The following is a 23,168-nucleotide window of genomic DNA, read 5'->3' on the forward strand; positions in this document are numbered from 1 at the left end:
AGGACCTTTAAGCATCTTCCCTTGAATAATGACCTTTAAGCGAAGGTCTGTAGTTATGCTGGACTCGGAAGTGACTATAGCAGCCCAAACCAGGCTAATGCCAAATCTGTATTATTCCATCTACTTCACTGCCTTAAGCCAATACCACACCATGTCCCCACATCTGACAAGACCTCTGTGCTGGGGTCATTTACTGATTCCTGGTTGGACTATCATTTTGCCCCACATGTGGGGACTTTCAGGGGCCAGTTTGACAGACGACAAATTGGGTAGATTGTGGCTAGAGGCTGGCAAACGGGAGAGATATCCCATTTCGCTCTTAGGACGCAGGTCGACTGGGCCACCATTACAGCCAGGCTGGAGTTCAAGACAGCCGGTTCACTGCACAAATGTCCTCACGGCTTGGAAGAAAGTAATTTAGCCAAATGAGTGGTACATACAGTCCTTGGTGAACTCTTAGCTTGTAGGAAAATGCTATGCAATTGCACCTCTTTGGAATAAAGCTAAATTATATTAGTTTATAATCATTCATCCGTCATTGGTAGGAACATGAATATGAGGAAGCAGCCCTTCAGGGAAGTGTGGTCATTCCGTCTCCCAATGAGGCAATTACCATGGGCCTCATTACACGGATGGCGGTAAGGATTTACCGGTACCGGTACCGGTAAATCCTTACCGCCTTACTACGAGGTCCCTTTGCGGGTTGGGGGATTTAACGCCTGCTTTTTGCACGCGTTAAAAACCAACCCGCAAAGGGACCCAGGGAGCTAATTACGGTACCGCAATTTGCGGTACCGTAATTAGCGCCTTCCCCATTCCCATTGAGCCCTATGGTGCAAAAATGGGAATGGGGAAGGGCACAGGTGGAAGGGGGAATTATCGCCCCGCCAACCTTGGAATGGGGCGGTAATTCCACTTTCCGCCAAGGCGGTGCCGGTAATTTACCAGCATGCAACCATGGCGCTAATAGCGCCATGGTTCTCCGCCATCCGTGTAATGAGGCCCCATGTCTCATGTTTCCAGCATCCTCTCCTTGCTTAAAAAGCCTCTGCGATCAACGTTGGGTGTGATGCTGTGTTACACAGCTTCAGGCAGTGTTCACCAGTGATGCCTCCCCTTAAAGCAGGTCAACAAGCCTATTCAAACATGGAGTCACCCACGCACATTGCTTGGACCTTTACACCTTCCTGGGAATACTTTAAGTTAATGCTTGTGCTGTGCACATATTGACACTGCATGTTCTCATCAATAATGAAGATCTTGTTTCCTTCTAGATTCTGTTGACTGCTGGAATTGTCCCAAAGACCACTGGCCAAATGAAGGACAAACACATTGTGATACAACATCTCTCCAGTTCCTCGCCTTTGAAGAGCCTTTGGGGCTCGCCCTATCATGCGTGGCCGGCCTCCTCTTCCTTGCGTGTCTTCCGGATATATCAGGATACACCCATCGTTAAAGCGAACAATCGAGGACTGAGCTACCTGCTCCTCATCGCCCTCATGCTCTGCTTCCTCTCATCCTTCACCTTCCTTGGATACCCTATGAGGGTGACCTGCATGCTCCGGCAGAACTCCTTTGGTGTCATCTTTTCCATCAGCATTTCCACCGTCCTGGCAAAGACCATCACTGTGATTATAGCGTTCAATGCCCGGGATCCCAGCAGACGCTCTTCTAGGTGGCTGGGGACCAGAGCGACCTACGGTGTGGTCCTAGCATGTTCATTGGTTCCAGTACTCATATACACAGCCTGGCTACTCCTTGATCCTCCTTTCCCAGTGAAGATACAGATGGGGGACACCACCATCCTCCAGTGCGACGAGGGCTCGGTTCTCTTCTTCTACTTGTTGTTGGGATATCTGGGCTTGTTGGCCAGCATCAGTTTTGTGGTTGTTTTTCATGCTCGTAATTTGCCCCAGAGCTTTAACGAGGCCAAGTTCCTGACCTTTAGTATGCTTGTGTTTCTGGCCATCTGGGTCTCCTTCATCCCGCTTACCTGAGCACGCAGGGGAAGTACATGGTGGCCGTGGAGATCTTTGCCATCTTGTCTTCAGGTGCTGGACTTCTCGGCTGTATCTTGGCCGGAGATGAACACCAGGCCACACTTAATGCAGAGGCCTGCTATGAAATGAAACATAGTTAGATGTATAGAGAATTATCTTCGTTGGTTTTTGATATTTGTTATTTGTGGTACTCTTCTATTTCTTAGCTCTATCTTTCCCTACTGTATTTTAATTATTTACTTACATTATTCTATACATTGTTTAAAGAAAACCTTGAAAACAGGCCCATGTAAAAGGTCAACATCAGGTCAAGAACATGTGAGCTACAATATGGGCAATTAAGTGACATCTAACGTACATAGCGGGGTAAGAGGGTCTAAAGTACAGGGAAGGGCTCAAGAACATTTGTTCACTTTTAAAACGCTCATTATTATTTTAATTATTATTAGGGTATTTCAGGAGTGCAGTCCTAGCTTCGGGAAGTAACAGAGTGCTTTACAAACATAGGGGGAGAACACAGCGAGGGAAGCAGAGATACAAGGGAATGGGGAGCTAATAACTGTGTTTGGGGAGGGCGGCTAATTTGGCAATGAATCCAAGTCCCTGAACATTCACACCTGATAGAAGATGACCCACTTGGGAAGAAAGGCCGAAGACGACCTTGTAAGGATAAGACTTTTTAATCCCGCACACAGATGGGAGCAACAGCAAAGAAGTCAGCTGCTAAGAAAGCAGAATCTTATAAAGAAAAACATTGTCATACATGACGCAATACATGGTGTAAAATCCTGCACGGCTGGTTGGTGTGCGCCTATACAGGATTTGTCTGCCCCCTAAGGGTGCCAGGCCATTGGTTCCAGCCCAGTCCATCCTTCTTCCATCACGTGGTTGCTTTAGTGATCATCTTCTTCTCACGTCGAACATCAGTGAACAAATGAACTACACTTCTGGCATAATGCAGTTTTATCACTATACTGTGCACCTGGCACGCCTCAAGACGAGCACAAAGGAGGTTCTGCGACACTTTAACCTTCACTCAGACATTTCACTCACTCCCTTCCGTGCGATCCGGCTCTAAAGGTCTCCACGCTCGTTTTGAACTATAATGTACCCTCCCAGCACCTCGCAATACAAATCACAAGACTGTCGCTTCAACAATATGCCCTGTCTGTAATCTTTGAACATTTACAGACTTTTTACTTTGGGGTTAGTGGTCAAAGGGCACCTGGTGCCATGGATTTGAGGGGTCTTAAGTTTTAGTCAGTTATATGGGATATAACTCGTGGTTGCCTGGGGATGGGCCGGGTCATGCTTTGGCCAGTGCGAGATAACATGCACACCAGGTTCCGGTCTCTGATCGCAGCCTTGTAGGGCACATTCCTCTTGAACATCTTTGCAACACCGTTAGGACAATGAATAGGCATTGTGGTGGTTTGGGGTGTGGGCTATCTTCATGGGAGCTTGGGCACGGCTGGGGATTTCTCTTGTCTCGCGATTTGGTCCTAGTGCATGCAGCGCTGCATTTATCACACAGGCCTTCCCTTCTACCTATGGTTTACTAATATCTATACAAAATAGCAATGCTGTTCAGGCCCTACACTATGCTATGTGGGTTGATTATATTTGTTTGTATTGTTTGGGGGTTATGTTGTACAGGGAAGTGGTCCTCTCACCGTCCCCCATGCCCCTGGCCCATCATAAACTTTCAAATGCATCTTAACTCACTCTAAAGTGCCTAGGAGGGTGGGGTGGGCTGCCCCCTTCCCAACAGCAACAAAGGACCTACATGCAACCAGGGGATGAAACAGTGGGGAGCAGGTCACAACATTTCATGCTTGGTGGGGAGTGGACGGTTTGTGGACCTAGCTGTTATGGAGGAGACAGTACGAACAATTAGGGTCTTGAACTCCTTCCTCAACTGCAAAAGCGAGGGTGCCATTGATGGCAAGGAGGTTTCAGAATGCTGGAGTGGACTCATAGAAGGCTTTTCTTTTTGGTTCTTTCCTTCCTGGACCAGCAGAGTTCAACACTGAAAAACTGAGCATGTCCTTAGTTCTGGTGGACCGTAGGCCTACGGACACACTGATATTCTCAGTGAGGTAGCTTGAGGACATCACGGTGACAGCCTTGTAAATGATACAGCAGGAGTTTATGAGGATTTAGGTTTGCAGCAGGAGCCAGTGCAGTACAATGAGGGTCAGAGTGATGTCAAATTTGCAGAGGTACTTTGATGAGTCTTGCTGCAGCATGCAGGACTCATTTCTGTGGTGCCAGGGTAGGGGTCATAAGGCCTTCAGAAGGGCATTCCCATCATCCAGGTGCGGACCAAGGCTTGGACAGCAAATCTGAAGTTGTTCTGTGTTGAAGGGCTTGGTTTTCCACAGGAGAGAAAGTTGTTACAGAGCCATTTGTGTCTTCTTGCTATGTGTTATTTGAAGGAGAAGTGTCTGCTGATATGCAAGGCAAGGATCTTCGTGCATGAGGCCATCTGGGGTTTGAAGCCTTTGAGGTACATGTCAGAGACCCAAGTCTGGATGTCAGAGTGTTTGGTGTTGTTGGTCAACAGTAGCAATTCAGTCTTCGAGGGCTTGTGCTTCAGGTAAACATGAGACATTTATAATTGGATCAATGAAAGGCGCTCCTTGAGTCTGTGGATGCCTTCAATGGAGGATAGCTTGAGGTACAGCTGTATATCATCTGCTTATTGGTGGATGTGCGTTTTTTTCTGCAGCGAGGAGGGTTCCAAGTGGTTCCATGTAAAGATTAAAGATCACAGGAGATGGGATGGATCCTTACGGGATTCCACAGACCAAGGGTAGAATATGTGACCTGGAGGAATCCATGTGTACGAAACTATGGTGATTTGCATGGTAGGAATTGAACGATCTGTGGGCGACATCGCTGAACCCCATGTGACAATGTCAGCTGTTGGTGAGTGTCTGGTGGACTACTGTGTCGAATGCTGTTGATAGGACAAGGAGAACCAGGTGGCAAGGATGGCCATTGTCGAGGATTTTACAGGCATTGTTAGTTACCTTGATGACAGTCGTTTCTGCCCCGCATCTGGGTCTGAAGCTAGATTGGTAGGACTGGAGGAGGTTATTAGCATCAATGTGATGGAGGAGTTGCATGGCTCCTGCTTTCTCAAGGATCTTACTTTGGAAGGGAAGATGGGTGATGGTATGGTGGTTGGTGCGGCCATCACGGTCCATTGTTGGCTTCTTGAGAAGAGAGAGGATTTACCCAGCCGTGAGGGTCGACGGAAAGGTAACTTGACTATGGAGCTATTTTGTGAGATGGGTTTGAACAAACCAAACCCTTCCCAGCATTGAAATTTAAACTATTATATACATTTGCAATTACAAATGAACAAATAATAATATTTGGCAAGAACTAATTTATCTATTTACAAGGTCACAAGTGAGGTGACCACATGGTGCAATATTCAAAGTGAGCATGCATGCATGCATGCATGTTAGCTGCACTTTCCAAGTAGTTACTATCCTACTACATAGTCATCCCACTTAAGAGGAGTTCTCCACTTGCTGGCACTCCTGTGTAGTACTGACTTCGAGTCCACGCCTCTATTTCATCCAAAGTCCCCAGAATCAGCATCACCCTTGGGTACTCCAGCCCTACTCAACACAATATCCTTCTGAGACCATACTTCCCCTCCTTCAAGCACAACAGCATTCCCTCTCACGGCTGAGATTTCTTGCATGCAGAAATCCTTTCTCCTTAGCGTGTCGCCCTCGCTGTGGGATTTCGCACCAGCACCATATCACCAACTTTAAAACACGTTTCCACCACTCTATGACGCAGAACCTACTCTTCCTGATCATGCTGATCTTGTCAATGAAGAAAGAGTTCAAGATGGAGTGCATTTTGGGTGAGTTGGGCCGAGGGTTGATGCAGTGATTGATGGCTTTGCAGAGGACTCTGCTTTTATTGTTGGTTTTGGCTATGGTGTTTTGGTAGTAGTTGGCCTTGGCAGTGGTGATAGTTTGTTTGCATGTTGCACAGAGTTGCTTAAGCAGGGTGAGGGCGGACACGCTGCAGGATTTTCAATAAGTATTTCCTTGTTTTCTGATGGTTCATTTATTGAAGTTGAGTTCCTCAAGGTACGAGGGTGTGAGTGTTTTAATCACGAGTATGCGTTGTTTGACTGGGTCATGGCGGTTGATGTTGGTTGTGAGGGTGGTGTTGCGTTCTTGGAGAAGTCACAGCCCTGGTACGTCAAAAGTAGATCGGCCCACGCGAGGTGGATTGTGGTGACTTCATCAATGAGAGCCTCCACTTGGAAGTTCTCAAATGATCTGAAGGCTTGTTCGCTGGGTTTCTGATGGATTTTCTTGACTGGTGTGTTGTGCCTAATGTCTGTGGATATCGGCAAATGGCATGACCAGTCGAGCAGGTGTGGAGAGCTGTGATTGAGAATGGCCAGGGCATGTTCATGTGGTTGAGGATATCACATTTCCTGCTCAAAGTTGAGCGTGCCGAGCAGACAGTGGAGATTTCTCTTCATCGGTGTGGTTGCTGGGTTACCAGGGATGTAGAAGTAGTTAAAGAAGATGTCATCATGCATGGCAAACATGGTGGCGACCAAGTCCATAACATTGTCTATAAAAGAGGTGGAGAGTTTGAGTGCTCTGTAGATGAGGTGGGAAATGACTGTGTCAGTTGGGGAGAGAGGAAGTGTCAGGAAATGTTTTGAAAGAGCCAGTGGTGGTGACATCCAGTTGGATGCATGGCCATACTGTCTTGTGAAGAATGGCGAGTCCTCCCTGATCCTGTTTGGACGGTCTCATTGTGGAATTCTGAGCTGCCGGGGATGAGAACATCTAGGATGTGGGTGGAGGTGGATGTCATCCTGGTCTCCACGTCATGTGTGATGATGAGGCTGGCAATGTCTACTGCATGGTTGATCGCTGAGTGGAAATTGGCAAACAGCAGTTTTTATGTAGTCGTGGATTATTGAGTGCAGATGGGCTTTATGGCTCTATGATGATGTGGGTGAGACTGTTGTGCTGCGGTGTACAGGACGTTTCTGGTGAGTAGAGTGGTTAGTGATGAGAGATGGTAGGGATGAGGAATAACACACATTTGAGAGCACTTACCCAATGTTAGAGGAGCAGGTCTCTCATTGCACATATCACATAGAGTCAGCCATTCAGCAAGCAGTTTCAATGCACGGCCCCATTGCCCTTTCCCAATGTGGGTCCTTCCAATATCATTCAATGGTAAAAGGAGAACGAATCCATGGGAATTGCAGGACACTCTTGCTGCCTTTCCCAGCACTGACTTCAGTTGGCAAGGTCTTGTTGATCTTTGCCCGGGATGAACAAGTTCCACAATTTGTATTTTGATGGTGGGCTCCAACATGCCGAACTATACTCATGGGCAGGACAAAGACTGATATGTTTTGGATATTTCTCTTCTGTGAAAGAGATAGCGAGCTAAAGACTCTGGGTAAGACTCTCGAAACCAGAATGTATTGGCTGGCAGAGGGAGCTCCAGTACCCGGCTTGTTTTTGCAACTATACTCATATGACTGAGAAGATGGTGGAGGTAGTGGTGTTGGTGGTGTGGTATCCACATGCTAGTGAAAGACACTGAACACACATGGAGGAGTAGATTATTCTTCTTTCTTATTGTCCATGTAACTGTGGCGTTGCACACCTGTGTGTGCTGCCCTATGCCTCAGCGGTTTCCAGAATAATCTGTTGCAGCCTGTACTCAAATGGGACATAATATTGATCCATCTCAATGCCATAATCAATATTCGAAGAGGCATTGGATGTGGGTGGGGCTGGTGGACATGGACTCCCATATCCTCCTCTTTGAAGCTGTGTGTTGTTTGTCCCAGCGCATCCCTGGATGTAATACTCACCTCTCTCCCTTCCAACCTCGGGACAGCGGGCAGAGCCTCCACTACCTCTGCATGTACTACATGAGAATATGCTGCTATCCATGGCTCAGCAAGTGCTGCTAAAGGTGAGGCCTATGACTTCAATGTTCGGCCCCCGAGATATCAAGTCTGCACAACAGATGGTGCGGCTAGCGTAGATATCCTTCTAGGCGCATGCGCCCCACCCAATATGCCAAGTCTCAGCGTTCCAGACAAGTTGGTATGACTATTGCTACCAAGAAATGACACATAGATATAGGTCACACAAGGCAGTTCCTGCATTCTGTCCTCCAATGTTAAGAGGAGTTCCTTCATGTGTGCACATGTTGTGTGCACTCCATTACAGCCACTGGACATTGATCTGTTGCTTCCAAACATTTCTAAACAATGGCTTCTGATATGTTACCTCATCACAAAAAGTTGTCATACTCAATTACAGAGACTACATATTTACTTCTCCCTGAAAACAGCTATAAGGATGTCTTTTTGAAACTAGTATTTCATCTCATCCCAAATCTTTACAAGTAGTATTTTCTCTCACCCATCACCTGTTGGCTGGATATTTCTAAGAACACTTCTTTGCAACTGTACTCTCGCAACTCTTTACAAGTATGTTACCTAATCAGTCACACACATTGGCACACCCAGTAAACCACTGAATGTAATCTTCTGCCTCTAAACTATTATAGACATTTGTCATCGCTACAAGTATTGTTTCCTCCTCTCAAATCTTCAACACTTATTCTTCTTCCCAACCATCTTCAAAAAAGTACTTTGTCTGTTCTCAAATCTCTGCAGTTATTATGTTATCTCGTCTATCAAACAAAATGTTGGCACACCTTGTACAATCCATGTTTGTAATCTCCTGTCTGCAAATGATGCTAACAATGTTTCTATCAAACCAATAATTTGCCTTGTCAGAAAACAATGGCATGTTCAGTTACAGACACTGTCCTGCCTCCAAACAATTCGGGGAATGCTCCTAGTTTGCTGTCTACTCACAAATCTACAAAATAAGTATTTTGTTTTGTTTGTCCAGATCTGCTGCAATCTCGTCAAAAAAAGAAGGCACAACCACTTACTGCCACTGAATGTATCTCCTTCCTGTCTCTAGCAATGAGGACAATTGCACCTTATGCCAAGAGCTGGGTCATGGTTAATTGTGTACAGCTATGCACTTCGTATATGCAAATGCAGAGAGTAGCTGCTGACTGGAATCTATGCCAATGAAGCTGCAATTCATGGCTGTCACATGTGTACACACATCAGGGTTATTTAGCAGTAAACAGAACAGGGTGCATCGCGTTGCTACTGCTACTCAATGGTTTCAATCTGAAGAGTGCGGATTAGGAGTGCCCCAAGGCCTGACACGTTGAAGGCTGTGTGTTGCATAGAGATTGATCTGGCATAGCGTTGCCATAGCTGCAGGAGGAGGGGGGCTGGAAGAAAGAGAGGGATTTCCCATGGGTGGGCTACTTCCTGTTCTTCCATGCTGGCTGTGATGGCTACACAGCGTGGACCATCTCACTGGAGAATATTTATAGATGCTAACAATGTCCTGCTCCTCCCCCACAGTAGGTCTCTCAATAGATAATGTGGCCACGTGGCACCTGCGCTCTTTTTCACAGGAACCATGGGGTCTGGTTGAGGCACATGTGCTGCTTACCTTAGGGGCTGTTACATGGGTAGCTGGACTTGTGTGGGCTGGAAGGCGCACCACAGGGAGGAAGGGCTGGGAGTATCCTGCCCTTAAGGGCTGTTACATGGGTAGCTGGACTTGTGTGGGCTGGAAGGGCGCACCACAGGGAGGAAGGGCTGGGAGTATCCTGCCCTTAAGGGCTGTTACATGGGTAGCTGGACTTGTGTGGGCTGGAAGGGGGCGCCACAGGGTGGAAGGGCTGGGAGTATCCTGCCCTTAAGGGCTGTTACATGGGTAGCTGGACTTGTGTGGGCTGGAAGGGGGCGCCACAGGGTGGAAGGGCTGGGAGTATCCTGCCCTTAAGGGCTGTTACATGGGTAGCTGGACTTGTGTGGGCTGGAAGGGGGCACCACAGGGAGGAAGGGCTGGGAGTATCCTGCCCTTAAGGGCTGTTACATGGGTAGCTGGACTTGTGTGGGCTGGAAGGGCGCACCACAGGGAGGAAGGGCTGGGAGTATCCTGCCCTTAAGGGCTGTTACATGGGTAGCTGGACTTGTGTGGGCTGGAAGGGGGCACCACAGGGTGGAAGGGCTGGGAGTATCCTGCCCTTAAGGGCTGTTACATGGGTAGCTGGACTTGTGTGGGCTGGAAGGGGGCACCACAGGGAGGAAGGGCTGGGAGTATCCTGCCCTTAAGGGCTGTTACATGGGTAGCTGGACTTGTGTGGGCTGGAAGGGCGCACCACAGGGAGGAAGGGCTGGGAGTATCCTGCCCTTAAGGGCTGTTACATGGGTAGCTGGACTTGTGTGGGCTGGAAGGGCGCACCACAGGGAGGAAGGGCTGGGAGTATCCTGCCCTTAAGGGCTGTTACATGGGTAGCTGGACTTGTGTGGGCTGGAAGGGCGCACCACAGGGAGGAAGGGCTGGGAGTATCCTGCCCTTAAGGGCTGTTACATGGGTAGCTGGACTTGTGTGGGCTGGAAGGGGGCACCACAGGGAGGAAGGGCTGGGAGTATCCTGCCCTTAAGGGCTGTTACATGGGTAGCTGGACTTGTGTGGGCTGGAAGGGGGCACCACAGGGAGGAAGGGCTGGGAGTATCCTGCCCTTAAGGGCTGTTACATGGGTAGCTGGACTTGTGTGGGCTGGAAGGGGGCACCACAGGGAGGAAGGGCTGGGAGTATCCTGCCCTTAAGGGCTGTTACATGGGTAGCTGGACTTGTGTGGGCTGGAAGGGGGCACCACAGGGAGGAAGGGCTGGGAGTATCCTGCCCTTAAGGGCTGTTACATGGGTAGCTGGACTTGTGTGGGCTGGAAGGGGGCACCACAGGGAGGAAGGGCTGGGAGTATCCTGCCCTTAAGGGCTGTTACATGGGTAGCTGGACTTGTGTGGGCTGGAAGGGGGCACCACAGGGAGGAAGGGCTGGGAGTATCCTGCCCTTAAGGGCTGTTACATGGGTAGCTGGACTTGTGTGGGCTGGAAGGGGGCACCACAGGGAGGAAGGGCTGGGAGTATCCTGCCCTTAAGGGCTGTTACATGGGTAGCTGGACTTGTGTGGGCTGGAAGGGGGCACCACAGGGAGGAAGGGCTGGGAGTATCCTGCCCTTAAGGGCTGTTACATGGGTAGCTGGACTTGTGTGGGCTGGAAGGGGGCACCACAGGGTGGAAGGGCTGGGAGTATCCTGCCCTTAAGGGCTGTTACATGGGTAGCTGGACTTGTGTGGGCTGGAAGGGGGCACCACAGGGAGGAAGGGCTGGGAGTATCCTGCCCTTAAGGGCTGTTACATGGGTAGCTGGACTTGTGTGGGCTGGAAGGGGGCACCACAGGGAGGAAGGGCTGGGAGTATCCTGCCCTTAAGGGCTGTTACATGGGTAGCTGGACTTGTGTGGGCTGGAAGGGGGCACCACTGGGAGGAAGGGCTGGGAGTATCCTGCCCTTAAGGGCTGTTACATGGGTAGCTGGACTTGTGTGGGCTGGAAGGGGGCACCACAGGGAGGAAGGGCTGGGAGTATCCTTCCCTTAAGGGCTGTTACATGGGTAGCTGGACTTGTGTGGGCTGGAAGGGGGCACCACAGGGAGGAAGGGCTGGGAGTATCCTGCCCTTAAGGGCTGTTACATGGGTAGCTGGACTTGTGTGGGCTGGAAGGGGGCACCACAGGGAGGAAGGGCTGGGAGTATCCTGCCCTTAAGGGCTGTTACATGGGTAGCTGGACTTGTGTGGGCTGGAAGGGGGCACCACAGGGAGGAAGGGCTGGGAGTATCCTGCCCTTAAGGGCTGTTACATGGGTAGCTGGACTTGTGTGGGCTGGAAGGGGGCACCACAGGGTGGAAGGGCTGGGAGTATCCTGCCCTTAAGAGCTGTTACATGGGTAGCTGGACTTGTGTGGGCTGGAAGGGGGCACCACAGGGAGGAAGGGCTGGGAGTATCCTGCCCTTAAGGGCTGTTACATGGGTAGCTGGACTTGTGTGGGCTGGAAGGGGGCACCACAGGGAGGAAGGGCTGGGAGTATCCTGCCCTTAAGGGCTGTTACATGGGTAGCTGGACTTGTGTGGGCTGGAAGGGGGCACCACAGGGAGGAAGGGCTGGGAGTATCCTGCTGTGGGCTGGGTTTGCTGTGATACATTTGACCCAATAAAGAAACGTCCCAGTACCTGGGGCATCCTTCTTAATACTGGTGATGAGGCGGTCAGGAGCCAAGCCAACCTACAGTTGCCCCAGCTGTCCCTATGTTGAAATTCCACTGGTGAGGGAGAAGAAAGGAGTACAGGATGCCCACAGTACTATGCTTCCCCTGATGAGGAGATGAGACAGAAGAGTATGTCTGAGCACAGAGTCGGTCTGCCAGCTGAAAGGTCTGTGGGGCCATGGAGGGCCCTGTCACTGCCCTCGGGGCCACATAAGGTGTGAGCTTGCACGAGTGCCATTGTGTGTCATTGCCCTTTCCTACAATCGGGCTGGGCATTGTTGAGCAAATTACATCACAACATAATGTCCAGCGTATATGCACGCCCCGCCACCACGCAACCGAGACACCGAGCCGCCCGCGTCAGACGGCGTAGGTTACTTGACAACCAGAGTTAAGCTCTGAGACACCACAATTCTGCTGCTTGTCGTTTGATGTACTGGAGTACTTACTGGACTCAGGCATGGATATTGTGTAAGCAAGGAAAATAAAGAATGACTAATCGAAATGACATAAGATATACATTTAACAGATGTAGGAAGCTTCTTAGCAGGTCATGGCTAATATTCACGGTCCTCCCAATTTTCTGCACATGCCAGGTGAACGCGCCATCACATGGGGGGTTTTCTGCGATATATACTTGGCCTTTATGGTGCAAGCCTCACGGGGGATAGTAAATACTTGCCGTTATTCCACTGCCTTGGACGTGTGGGACAGATTATCTGGCCTACAAGGACTTCTGGATGGGGAACCATCTAAAAATGAACCCCCTGAAGTCTTTTGTCCTGGCATACTAAACAAAGTGTAAACTCACATCCTTTTCCTGGAATCTAAATCAGTCCAAAATTGTACAAGTTCCCACCATAATCTATCTAGGGTTTTTGATCTCGTCAAAAAAACTATTCCAGGTGCAAAGAAATAGAATGACGGCTAAACCTGGGTCTGGTATTACTCTTATGAAGGCCCCATGGAGTAAACTTTGTGCTTTCTCCTTTGCTGCCGCATGTTGAATTGTACACATTAAAAATCATTGCCACAACATTGTACAGTTGCGCACTGATGCCTTTTCTCGACAGAACCTTTTTAGACAGACCAGAAGGGAAGGTCTGGAAGACGGTTTAAGGACTCCCAAAGTCTACACCCAAAAGTGCCATTAGGCTGGTACTGGGCCTCACCTCTTGTTGGGCACAATACATAAAAAGATGCTTGTTCTACACTCAAAAAGGATGGCGGCCGGCTGAAAAACCCCTTTGCTCCTGATGGAAAGACCTGCTAAAGGGTCGGTAGGCCCACTCTTCATTTTTCCTTAGGTTCCACAAGAACTGGGAGAGCTTTGCCAGCGTGACCTCACTGGATTCCTCAGACAGTGATCATGTAAGAAGAGGAAGATCATCGTCTGGGACAGAATCAATGACCGTGATGATCTAAACAGATTGGTATCGTTCACGGAGGAGCATTATTTGTTTACACCATCACGCAAGTTTAAATCCTACTTGCAGAAGTTCCCTTCCAAAAAACATTGCAATCTCTACCTTAAATGTCACCTAAATGTCTTGCCTACCAGGAAGCCCTGGGGCCTAAACTGGGCATAGCTAGTGATATGCGTGGGTGCCAGATGTGTGGCTTAGACTCTCTTGAATCGTTGTTCTACCTGGTACTAGAGTGCCCCGTCTTCCTGGATCAGAGAAGTTGTCATTTGGAGGGCTTTCTACAATTGACTGCCCGGGTCCTGACCAAAACCTATGAGTAAGGCTAATGCTTACCTCGAATCAAGCCTTAATAATATCTTTGACATCACTCATTGTGTCTACTGTTTTGGCCCTGAGTGCCATGCACGCCATGGCTTCACCAACACTGTTAGCACACTTTTCCATGCATGTAGCGTGGCAGGGACAGGCTGTGTCCCTTCTTGTTGTGGCCACCATCTTGGCCCTGAATGCCATGCACACCACGGCTTAACCAATGCCATTAGCATGCCTCGCCACGGCAGTAGCATGGCAGGGACAGGCTGTATCCCTTCTTACTGCTCTAGTCCCTCCAGGAGCAAGCTTGGCCATGCTGGAAGCATGGCATGGTCAGGTGGAGCCCTTACTGATGGAGATCGGCAGGGCGCCGGTTCCCATCCTCGTCGTCTGCTGTTGATGGGATCCGCTGGGCAGGCCCACTGCCTTGGATGCAGCACTGGTCTGCACTAAATAACATGCTGTAGGCATTAGGTATGCGGTAAAGATTGGCGAGTGGGATGACACGTGGCCATAACATGTGTTATGGCACGAGCCCAGAAGGGGCTTAAGTTACAACAACTAGGAGGTGGACAACTGGATCCCGTACAGATAAGGGTTTAGATTCCTGCACTGGTTTCCATTTGTTATTTCAACGATTCCAGCAGAAAATGGAATGCTTCCAATTTAATCATGCATCTTTGGGGTCTTTTTCTGTTGAGTGCTGTGTGAAGTAATGATAAAACATTCTGATGGTTCACTTTTGACCAACATCTACCATTCTCGCAACATATTTCTCCCGCTTCACCCTCAACCTACTAGGAAAGATTCTCTGGGCACTTGTCATAAAGTAAACAAAGCTGCTGGTTCAGGCCCTGGTCATGTCCTAGCTGCATTGCAGGAAGATTTCACTGCGGGGTCTCCCCTAAAAAGAAATCCTGAACAGGACAACAGGAACTGGTGTTCAAGCTCAGAAAATATGCCTGTGTTAATATCTTAGCAAGCCTAAAATAATTACTAATTCAGTAACACATTGAACTGTGGAGACAGCATATGAACTGGGTGACCCATGGTTGAGGACTCTGGTACCCATGGGTGAAAATGAACAGTGGGAGGTGAGTGGAGAATGAGTCATAGAGTAGGGATTGAAAGGCGGAAAACTGCAGTGATAGTGGAAAGACATCAGGTGCGAACAAGGAAAGTGAGAATTGTAGGTCAGAGATAAAGGGGGGAATGGCAGAAGGTTTACATTTGCCTTTAGTAATAAGTGAGGCAAGTGGTGAGGAGAGGTTGCAGCGTGGAAAGGAGATGGTGATGGACAGAATGGACTGATCAGATAGGGATGGTGTAACAACAGTTGTATAAGTGGAGAGAGAAGAGGAGGTGAATAAGTGATCAAAGGAGTTACCCCTGTGTGGAATATGGATGGACTGGAGAGTGTGGTCACTAAGAACATACTCAAGTTCAGATTTCAGAGAAGTGGTTTGAGAGAGAAGATTAAAGTCACCTAAGAGAATGAGGTGATGTTTAGTGGAAAGAGAATCAAGGAGTTGCTTAAAGGAGAGTTCCGGGACTTTTTTTTTATTGTCCCTACGGTTCGGCCATGTGTTTTTAAGCATAACTCGGTAGATCGTAGAAAACTTTCCTATGGACCTTACCCGACTTTTCGTCCATTAACGCACTCGAAATCAGCCGCCATTTTCTGATAATCCTATCACTTGCCGCATCGCCCTGGCTCACCTGCTTTTGCGGCACTAAATCAAATCCCCCGCCCCTGAGCCTGACATCAGCAGACGCGTACCGCCCATTTCCCAACGCCAAAGCACGTTTCGTGTCAACAATCGCTGCGCCTCAGCTAATGAAGTGTCGCCATGGAAACGGCAGGACGCCTCTTTCCTCAATAAGTATAAACACACCGTTTCACAACACACAGCAGCAGATTTTCGATTCCATTACTCTCGCTGTGTTACTTTGAGTATTCTGTGACTCGTTTCTGTGCTCTGGTCAGCTACCTTCGTTGATTGTAGCCCGTGTGAACAGATACCAGTACCACCGCTATAAATTATTTTACTTTCTTTACCACACAATGGCTACAATAATGCCGTATATGTACGAGCCCGAGTACACCGAGGAAGAACTACTGGAAAGGCAAGCACGCGAAAACGATGGGGATTCGGACGGCAGTTGGGAGGACCAGTCAACGGATGAAGAGCCTGGACCATGTCGCATGGACGGCGTCTCCACCTGGTGCACGTGCAATCGGTGCGAGTTAATGCCAACTGAGGAGGAGAACTGCTGCTGCCGTGAAAATTCCGGGTGCTTGGCCTACATTTCGGAAGGCGAGCCAAGTCCGCAATGCATCACCGAGCTGCCAGAGTTCAGGGAAGCCTGCCTCTCACGGACAGTGTTGAGGATGATGATGGTGCTTATGCACGAACTTTGCGGCACTGTTCGTCCGCGTAATCCGAGTAACGAGTAAGTATACTCTGGTTGTGATGTCAGTGATGCCACTACTATTTCATGGTCGTCTCCCACATATAAAACTACATCTACATATCATTCGAATGCATGTAAATTGGTTCCATGTTGTGCATTTTCTAGATAGAATTTTTTTCAAAGCAGAATGACATTTTTGTACCTGAATCGACAGTGATAAGAAAGTTGTCATTTTAATACAGTTTGCATCTTTCATTTTCACAGGTGGTACAGGCTGGTGGCCTATCGTTGCTTCACTTGGTGGCTTCACGGGAGGCTCGGACACCGCGTTCGGAGAGTAATACCTGCCTGTGCGGTACTTGCCATTAGACAACATTTCCCCAGCGACAGTGGACAATACCACGGATTTTCCCTGGATGTGCTGCAACCGCAACTTTACAATGTGTAATGTTTATTATTTATGTTCAATTGAAATTAAGATCTAAAATAAAACCCAACATATATTTTAACAATGGTTGTTTTGATTTTTTAAATGAATCTAGTGTGTCTCCATTGAATAGTCTTCCTGTGCCTTGTCTTGTCACACCACATGTCTCCGGCCAGCATCCTCCCTCACGCTGGCCGCCCACCTTCAATCCACATAACCGTTGAACCCATATGCAGCAGACATACATATGTTATTTTGCAGGTTGGCATCAAGCCTCCCGGCCTTGCCTCCTCCCCCAAAAATACTTACCACACCACTTTGTTCAAGCGTTGGCAATAAAAGGAAGGCCGTTGGATTTTATTGATACAAAACATGGTTATAGGTAAATAATCAATATGGTTGATCATAATAAATCATCCTTTTGGGCACCGGGTACAGAGATGACCCCCTCTGGCCCGTGCCGCCTTGCCACCACAGGCCAGCCTGCTGCTGACTAACTGCCTAGGGATCCAGGGTCTCCAGGGTGAACTGCACCCATATATTCTCCTGGGAGGGTGAGGTATTTTTAAACTCACCCCCCTGCCTTCCATGTACTAGATCCTGCAGCCTGCCTCTTACATGCAGTTAGATGGCCTCTCCTTGGTGAGGCCCTGCGGCAAACGAGTCTTGTCTGCACGACCACTGCCCCAATCCACCCCGCGCCCTATCAAAGGCAGTTCGCACCGGGGTACTTGCGCTGGCAAGTGGAGCTGTCAGGGAGCGATAAAGGCCAAGAGGTGCCAAAGACCATGTACACTTCAAAGTGGTCTATAGAGCATGGGTTGTTGTTCCCATGTCTACCGCCAGACCCCGTGTCTCCTGCCAAGCATCCCCCCTCACGCTGGACGGCCCCCTGCAATCCACATAAGTGTGTCTCCATTCACGAGTCTTCCTGTGTCTTGTCTGCACGACCACCGCCCCAATCCACCCCCCGCCCTATCAAAGGCAGTTTGCACCGGGGTACTTGCGCTGGCAAGTGGAGCTGTCAGGGAGCGATAAAGGCCAAGAGGTGCCAAAGACCATGTACACTTCAAAGTGGTCTATAGAGCATGGGTTGTTGTTCCCATGTCTACCGCCAGACCCCGTGTCTCCTGCCAAGCATCCCCCCTCACGCTGGACGTGATTCAGACACGTCATTCATTCACAAACACACCCCTGTTTCGAATTCTTTATAACCCACTTCATATTTATAATGAGAACTTCTTTGCACTTTGCTAGTCAACCCGTGAAGGTGCTGGTTATCTGCTCTTCGTCTCTGTGAACTTCCGTGACCACTTCGAGGAAACTCGTCAGTTTGCAACCTGTGAACTGCTCCCTGTTCTTCGACAAGAAACTACTCTGATCCCTGCATCTAACTGTTTGCTCGACAAGGTAAGGCCATGTACCATACTCATTTTGCGTCCAATTTCTTTTCGTTCAAGACAGTACATGCAAGGAACTAGTCACATGTTCTGAGTTTAGTCAAATTATTTTTCTATTTTTTTAAAGTTATTCAAATACTTATCCGCATGTGAATAACGTGTATAGTTCCAAGAACCAAAACATACCTTGCATTGAACCTTTTATGTGTCATTTAATTTTTTAACACATTGGTATTCATAGAGAATTGTTGATCTTTACTTTTCAGAACTTTCCACAATGCCTGCCTGTTCCATTGGCGGTTGCCCTTCGAAGACCCATAATAAATCTGAAGGTACTATAATGCATGTTTTCCCTAAGACAATAGATCAGATAAGAGAATGGGTCCGATACTGCGGATATCCACCCTCTGAGCTTGAAAGTAGAGTCCTAGAAGTCTTTGCGGACAAGAGGGGTGATCGATACCGCATCTGCAGCAGGCACTTTACCTCTGACATGTACTCCACATCATTGCTAATAAAGAAAAACACACCGCGAGCGAGGCGAAAATTGCTCTCAACCGCTATTCCCACTCTATTCGTCCACATCCCTCCACTGGTGAGTCAAGTTTACGTATTTATCTCTCGGCCTTGCGGTAGTGTGTAGCATTAGCTAACAATAATTTCCCCATTTATGTATCCACTCAATATGAAGGCGGAAGATTCTCCATCCGTGTCGTTATTGCAGTCATCAGCCACTTCAAGCGCCTATCGGGTAATCTTACTTAGCTATTCTGCCATTGACTTGTTTTAGGCATGTAAATCAATAGTTTTAATTTATCGTGTAATTATTTTACCTAATGGTACACCCTTGTACTCGTCCTCTAGTCTTTGTTTTCAGTTATAATTATTGTTATCCAAAATAATTCAAGTACTGTCTTTCAGGGAGATGCTGAGGAGTCCAACGCATTGACGACAACCGTTGATGTCACTCAGATGCTCGAGGTACGTTTCCGGACAGTTCCATCGATGGAGATCATCAGATCTTGCATTCTTGTAGCGTGATTGTTACACACAATGTTTCTCTCGTTTTTAGCCATTGATATGTCCTTCTGTCGTCGCCCTCCTATGTGTCTTCTTTTTTCAATATTGTGTTCATTACTAATGAAAGTCCTATGTTTCAGGGAGTCGATGGAGCATTAGTCCAAGAAGAAGGGGGAGCGTGCAGTTACGGGTCGGCGCAACAGCTTGCAGAAGTGTGCACCGCAGTTACATCGTCCCTTGATGTTCTTATGCATTTCGAGGTATGGATACTGACAGCTCGATCAAGCGAGATCATATGACGTGATTACATCCGCTATACTTCCTTCTTTATTAACGCAAGTACTATGTTTCAGGGAGATGACGGAGCTTCTTCTACAAGAACATCACCCCTAGTAGTTGATGCAGATTTCTGGGTGGTGACACTTCCAACGATCGAGCAAATCGAATCATATTTAGATATCCATTATTTATTTTAGACAACTGATCATTTGTGCAGGTCTATTTAGATGAGCCGTTGACGCCTGCACAAACTTTATGTTCTTTTTATCAAAATAGAAAACCATACTAATGCAATTACTGTGTTTCAGGGAGTTACTGAAGCATCATCTTCAATAATATCATCAATGGAAGTCTATGAGGAGCCCGAGGTATGGATCTTGACAGTTCCATCTAACTAGATCAACAATGCGTGAATAATTGTCGTTTGAATGTTCTACACAAAGCGTTCATTCGTGTTTTGCTATTGAGATGTACGTGGGTATTGGTCCCCAAGTACATTTTGTGTTTTCGATATTATTATACATACTAATGAAAGTTCTATGTTTCAGGGAGTCGATGGAGCGTCAGTGCGTGATGGATGTGCTTATCAGGAAAACATAGTCGTTGCAGCGCAAGAGGAAGTGGAGACATGCACACACGAGTCAGAGCAACAGCGTCCTGATGTTGAAGTTCGAGGCAAGAAAGTTTCAAAGAAAAGAAAGCAAAAGAAGGTTAGTGTCCTGGTCACTATATTATGTTGTTTTTCACTGTTAATAGTTCAATACTGTAAGTTGTGTTTAAACTGAACACCCCTTTTCCAATCTGTCCTCTAGTTGCGAGTGGGTGTACGAACTAGATCTACACAGACAGTGAAGCGAACGAGAGATGTTGCTTGTCAAACCTTTTGGCAGGGACTTGAGACTGGAGAAGCATCGTGCCAATGGGAAGAATATGAAGTGATTGACAACGGAGCTATACCACCACCAGCCATTGATAGTGAATGTCCTCCTGGTAGTTCGGATGCAGTCGGAGATCAATTCACAGAATCCACACCCGCAAAAACTAAGACCGCGAGAAAGTTGAAGAAATTGTTTTATTCACCCATCGCCGGAGAAGGAACAGATGTTGCAATGGAAGAGAATGAAGTAGGCGACAATGAAACACCATCAATATCACTGAACATAGCGGAAGACGATATCAGAGATTCTACCTTTCATGTGAGTGACATGTCCTCAACGTTACAGGCCGAACCAGCTGGGATGCAGAGTGACAGTATAAGGAAAGAGGCCAAATTCATTGTATTCGATAGTTGTTTGATTGATATTATTATTCGGATGAAATGTGGGCATTTGGTTGGTGGGGAAGTATGTGGGGAGCCATTGATTAATGTGACTCGTGCAATTCGAGGCACTAACCTTAAAATACATGCCACCTGTACAAAATATCATCCTTTCACATGGTCTGCACAACCTATGCTGGGACAACTGCCAGCAGGCAATCTACTTTGTGCAGCGGCTGCACTTTTTAGTGGTTCAAGTTTTAAAAAATTAGAGTCTTTCTTTCAGTTTGTGGGAATCCATTTCATTGCGAAAACTCAGTTCTACAAATACCAAACCGATTATCTATTTCCAGCCATTAGCGAAGCTTGGAGAATGGAAAAAATGTCTATTGATAGTACATTCGCGGTCAAACGGTTCAGGCTAGCCGGTGATGGACAGTGCGACAGCCCAGGATTTTCAGCCAAGTACTGCACCTACCACTTTCAGGACATGGAAAGTAAGAAAATTGTGAGTTCGGTGGTCGTGCAGGTGTCACAAAGTACATCGTCAGTGGCCATGGAGAAAGTTGGCTTTGTAGCATCATTGCAAGAACTACAATCGCGGGGAATGGTGATCGACCTGATAGCCACGGACAGACACGTTTCAATTGCCAAGGCAATGAGAGAACAGTACAAAAATATAAATCACCAATTTGACGTTTGGCATCTTGCAAAATCAATCAATAAAAAATTGTCGGATGCAGGTAAAAAAAAAGAATTGCAAGGTATTTCACAGTGGTCCAAGTCAATCAGCAACCATCTTTGGTGGAGCTCAAAAACATGTGGAGGGTCGTTGGAAATTCTACTGGAAAAATGGCGGTCAGTAATGCCACACTGTACAAACGTTCACCGATGGAACACGAACCAACATTTCCACAATTGTGAACATGGCCATTTGTCCACAGAGGAGGCACGGAAGAAGAAGTGGTTGATTCCTTCATCACCCACTCACAAAGCCATTGAAAAGATTGCATTTGATAAAACTATAACAAAAGCTTTGAGGGGACTCACGGAATTCTGCCACACGGAGATTTGGAGGTGTTCCACAATATGTGCCTCAAGTACAGGCCAAAACGATTGCATTTTGGCATGGAGGGCATGATAAATCGGACTCTTTTAGCGGTCTTGGCACATAACCATAATGTTGGCCGTCAACAAAGTAGGACGACCGGAACTTTATGGACGCTTCGCTACAATAAGGCCTTCACTAAAAGAAGTAAACAATGGGTGATCAAACCAGTGTTTGAGGATATGCAATATGAGTTTATTGAGAAACTTATTGTTGACGTCCTAGATAGGCACATAAATGGAGTTGTGAACGAACCTGTGCAGGGGACAACTGCATTGCCACCCAACATTGCATCTGTTCCATGTCCACCTAAAGAAGAACTCATTGAGAAATACACATCACGGTTTAAATGATTGTAATTTGATTGTCTGTTCTCTCAAGTCTCCTCATGTCGCAGGCCCATTGAATATGTGTATCTATCCAACCTTGTTCATTTGCGCATTAAATTAAACCAAACAGTAATATAAATCATTTTTCAAAAAATATAGAATCTCTCCGTATTTATGGTTCTGTGTGGCTGCAAAGCACGCAGACAAAATGCAAAGATGGAGTGTAAATTTCAAGTCCTGTGACAATGCCTTACACTGAATGTAGCTAACTAGGAATGTGTGCTCGTTCAAAGTGAAGGTCAGCTGCTTTGATTTTTTCTCGGGTGCCAGAATGGCCCACGACTCAGTATAAGGTTCTATTGTATTTTGACCTTGACAGGCCGGGACCACGTAAGAAACGATAATGAATATAATTTCAGAAACGAAAGCCATTTCATGTTCGTTCATTAGAAGAAATAACGTCGGCATAGAAGGAGTGGTATTTCGGGGCTGCCCTACGCACAGACGCAATGGAAAATGCAAATATAATGTAAGTAACTCTTTAGATGAGTTTATACCGCAATTTAATTACTATACAGTAGCTTTAAAGACGGGTTAAGTTGTACTTGTTCATTCTATGTGGCATGTTGTTTTGTACCGCGCACTATCTTGGGGAGAACCGTCTACTTTTACGGAAGCACCTCAAAACCTTTGCTTCTGCTTTCTCTCTCCCTCTCCCCTGCAACAACTGGTCCACTGTCTGCGATCTCGGTCCTGGGCCCTTCCACTCTCCACCTGCACTCCCTGTCAACCCCTGCACTGAGGGACTGTCTCAGTATCCTACAGCCCCCCCTTGACGTTTAAAACCCAGTTGCACTGTCCTAGCTATGAAATAATTTCCCGACCGAATATATAAAATGAATAATTTTAATAAAGATCTGATGGTGAGACTAATTTCATTGTTTATGTTTTTCAAACAG

The sequence above is a fragment of the Ambystoma mexicanum genome, chromosome 5p (assembly GCF_040938575.1).
Source record: "Ambystoma mexicanum isolate Mex_15411 chromosome 5p, UKY_AmexF1_1, whole genome shotgun sequence".
Classification (NCBI taxonomy): Eukaryota; Metazoa; Chordata; class Amphibia; order Caudata; family Ambystomatidae; genus Ambystoma; species Ambystoma mexicanum.